Source organism: Gossypium hirsutum, chromosome D06, assembly GCF_007990345.1.
Source record: "Gossypium hirsutum isolate 1008001.06 chromosome D06, Gossypium_hirsutum_v2.1, whole genome shotgun sequence".
Lineage (NCBI taxonomy): Eukaryota > Viridiplantae > Streptophyta > Magnoliopsida > Malvales > Malvaceae > Gossypium > Gossypium hirsutum.
The window spans coordinates 40,476,038-40,480,215 of NC_053442.1; the positions used below are offsets into that span (position 1 = coordinate 40,476,038).

At 33.9% G+C, this 4,178-nt stretch overlaps 1 non-coding gene across 1 annotated transcript; it reads left to right on the forward strand.

Annotated features, from left to right (window-relative positions):
- The first annotated feature begins 629 nt into the window (after positions 1-629).
- On the forward strand, positions 630-736 carry LOC121218756 (small nucleolar RNA R71). Its single transcript, XR_005915233.1, has one exon. It is a non-coding gene; the product is annotated as a small nucleolar RNA R71 (small nucleolar RNA).
- The last annotated feature ends 3,442 nt before the right edge of the window (positions 737-4,178 follow it).

Here is a 4,178-nt window from a genome sequence, read left to right on the forward strand (position 1 = left end):
CCATTAAACCTCAATTGTTCATGCACCCTTCCATACTTTGCACCAAGCCGTACATGAATCTTCTATTAAATTCATCTTCACATTTGGCTGAACCTAGTTCATTTAATTTCAAGACAAATTAATTATCATACTAAGATAAATTAAAAACAGTTAATTATGGACTAGCTAGGATATTAAGTTTGGCTAGCTCAAACATGTGAAAACAATAAATGAACTAATTTGAGCTAGGGATTTCGATCTTGAGCTATATCAAATTAAATAAAATAAAACTAATACTTAGTTTATTATAATGATAAAAGAAACGAGCTGAAAGTAAGCTAAATTGAAGTCAAACGAGTTGAAGTAAGCTCAAGTGAGTTGATTTGAGCTAAGTGGAGCTCAGGAAGCTAGAAATGAGTTGAGTTCAGCTTGCACTAAGGTGCAAGGGGTCTTTAAGGAGCTGGCTCGAACTCCTCCTAGATCAAGCTTGAGTCATTAGGCCTTTAGCAAGCTCAATGGGGTCTTGGCTCGAATTCGTTGAGCTCCCGAGCGTGCTTACATCAATTGCACCATTCGCAGAAGCATCTACGATCAATCTTGTATGTGCATTGAGACCATTATAGAATGTCTCCAACTGGATACAATGAGGAATCCCATGATGAGGACACTTATGAAGTAACTCCTTAAATCACTCCCAAGCCTCATACAAAGACTCGTCATCCAATTGTTGGAAAGTTGTGATCTTGTTCCTTAACTTAGCATTTTTTCTAGGTGGGAAATACTTAACCAAAAATCTGTCTGCCAATTCTTGCATGTAGATATGGAACTTGGTGGCAATGAATTGAACCATGTTCATGCTCGATCTCGCAATAATTACGGAAACAACTTCAACCTCAATACGCCTTCAGTCGCACCATCTATCTTGAATGAATCACTCACCTCCATAAATAATCGAAGGTGGAGATGTGGATCTTTCGTGGGCATACCACTAAATTGGCCCACTGTTTGTAGCATTTGCAACATCACTGGTTTTAATTCAAACTGGGTTGCCTCAATATCTGGCCTTATAATTCCTGGGTTTGACTCACTGAAAAGTGGCACATCATATTGTCTGATGCATCGATCCCTATCATCGGCAATGAGGATAGGATTTCATACATGATCGACTTCATTACCTTGGCCTTGATCCTGATTCCAAGGTCCATCTCTGATAATATCATGCCCTACGAACGCCCTTGGTTCAGCTCATCAAGTGTCATTTGCAATCTTTTGCAAGTTTAACTTTAATTTGATTAAACTCATCATAGTTAATGATTGAGTTGCTGGACTTTATTATCTTTTGCAAGCTGAACTTTAATTTTATTAAACTCATCTTAGTTAATAATTGAGTTGCTGGACTTTATTAAACTCATCTTAGTTAATAATTGAGTTGTTGGATTCTATTTTCGTTAAACTCATTTTTAGTAGTTAATTAATTGTTGGAATAAATGTTTATCTTAGTTTATTTAGTTGCTGCAATAACTTAATAAGTGTTTAAATGTGTTTAATGTGTTTTAAATGTTTTTGATTGTAGATAACTAATCAGCTGGAAACAATTATGAAGAAGGGCTATTACAAAGTGTTAAATGTGACTAATCAATTGTAATCAGTTACATACAAGGGGCTGTTACATCAATTAAAGGAGATCACTATACATCATTTAAATGAGTTGTTACATCATTTAAAGGAAAACATTATACATCCTTTAAAATTTAGCAGCGTATTTTTCTTCTCCATGATGTCTATTTGGCTATCCAAGGGAGAATTTAAAGCTCTTTCTAACTCTTTGGCTGCTCAAGAATGAAACCTAAGCATTCAAGATCATTTAATCAGCTGAATTAGAACATTAAATTTTATTTATAGTTGCTGTTACTTAGGCCTAGAATTTCAAGAGTTTGTGCTTAGTGATTAAGTTTTGTTGAGCTCATTATTAACTTATTTAAGCTGAACAATTGTGACTTTTCGGCTACGCCTTATCTCGCACTATAAATACAACCAGCTCATTGTAAGGGACTTTTGCTGAATTTATGTTAAAATTGAAACTTGTGAGATTTCCAATTCTCCTTGTTCTTTTCGAGACTGAATTAACTTATCAAGTTATCTTGTGGCATCATTCCTTCCTTTGCTAAACCGAACTGATCACCTTTTGGTGTGGCGTTCATTATACATTTGGTTCCTGTCACATTGTAAAAAAAATTTGTGCAAAAAAAAGTATTCACTGTTATTCATTTGTATTTAACATTTTATAGTTAAAAAATTAGAAATTAAAAAAACAGAAAGTGTTCAAGTTCTTGTTGTCGACTTGAAATTCTTCTTGTTGCCCAAAACATCCATTGAATATCCTACTGTTCGGCCACACCCAACCCTTTCCATTTCTTTGTTTCAAGCCTACCTTCTTTGTCCTAAAGCATTCCTACCAAAACCATACATCAATTTTTCCAACCGACCCACCTTAGATTGCTTTAAGTCTAAATAGTCCCCTTAAAGAACTTAGAGAGGAAAATTGAGTGGAAAAAGGCAAGAGTGAGGTGAGACCAATCAAGTTAGGCAAAAGCCTTAAAACGAGTGCAAACATGAGGGAGAAAGCAAAATCATTTATTTTCGTGCCGAGTGAATCATGAGATCTTGTGTGGAGTTTATTTTTTTATTTCTGTTCTTAACATTTTTTTCCTTTCATCAAATTAATCATGTCGCTAGAAGAGTTTTCAGCATTTAAATTTCAATATTTGTTGAAAGAGATGGATTGCATGCTCGATTGAAAATTTTAGTTGATCCAAGAAAAGCTAGATCATCGAGCCAAAACCTAATGAGACCAAATTAGCCCAAGTGAAAGGGCATAAATGAGAGTGCCAAGGAAACGAACATCCAACGAATGTTTGAGAAGAGATTCTTATCTTGACTCCTATTCATCAAGGAATTCGAGACAAGGAGAAGCAAGCTTTGAGTTTGAGATCTTTCAAGGTGACAAACAAGAAAGTACAAGTTATTCTTCACATGCCTCAAAAAAACCATCCACGGAGGAGTCCTTACGAAGGAGTGAACGTGAACCATATGTACATCATTCCATTCATACTCGATAGAAAACATCTCATTCTGATTATTTTGTTTTATCTTCATCTTATAAAGAAAAAATGAGAGAAAAAGAACTAAAAAGAAAATAGAGGCAAGAGAAGTTAATAAGGGAAAATGAACGAATATGGAATGAAATTGAGAGAAGAAAAATGAAAGAAAAAGAAAAAGAAATCGAAAAAGAAAATGAGAGTGAGAGTGAGAAAAAGAAAAATGAGATTGAAATTGAACAAAAATGTGAGAAAGAAGATAAAATTGAAAAAGAAAATGAGTTAAAAAGAGAAACGAAAGAAAAAGAAGATAGTGAGCTAGGAAAAGTGAGGAATGTTTCCACTAACCAACATGTGAGTTTTCCTCGTGTTGTATCTTTTCAGGTTTCTGAAAAGCCAATTGATAAATTTCAGCTTCAATACCTTCTTGATGAGAGGCGATTCCAGTTGACCAACAAAGGTAAGGTTGAAGGTGAAATCCAACCACAAGTGCTTAAAGGTAAGGAATCTTTAGCAATTGAGCCACTGCAATCAGGATTGAAAGTTGTCGATAAAATTTTTGATGACTTCATTTTTAAAAGATCTCTTTATTATGATATGGTTAATTGCTATTCTTTGTTTGTGGTTGATAAATTCATTTCAAGTGAAAGCATAAGGAATTGTTCTCTTGATTTGTTTTGTGCAGAAAAATATGTTGTTGTTGTTCGATTAGAATGGCAAACACAATATAAGATTTTGTGTGGTAACGGGTTTTCACGAAAAATTATTAATTTTTTTATTGTGATGATTATGTGAATCATTTACTACCTTGTGAGAAATTCCTGAGGTTGTACAAATTTGTTTTGATGAATGTAAAGAAGTTTGATACTGTGAATCTATGTATGCACAAATTTTCTTGGTTTGGCATGTTTGATTTAATGAAACCTTTGCTACACCGTGGAATAAGTAATCAAACTCATGTGTTCAAACTTGGAATTTTCTATTTTGGTTCATTTTGTGGGAAACTCAAGCATCGTAAATTTTGTGTGAACAATTTGTTTAATGATTGGCCTCTGACTAAGGAAATGAAAATTGAAAATTTTGATTACAATTTTAAATCAT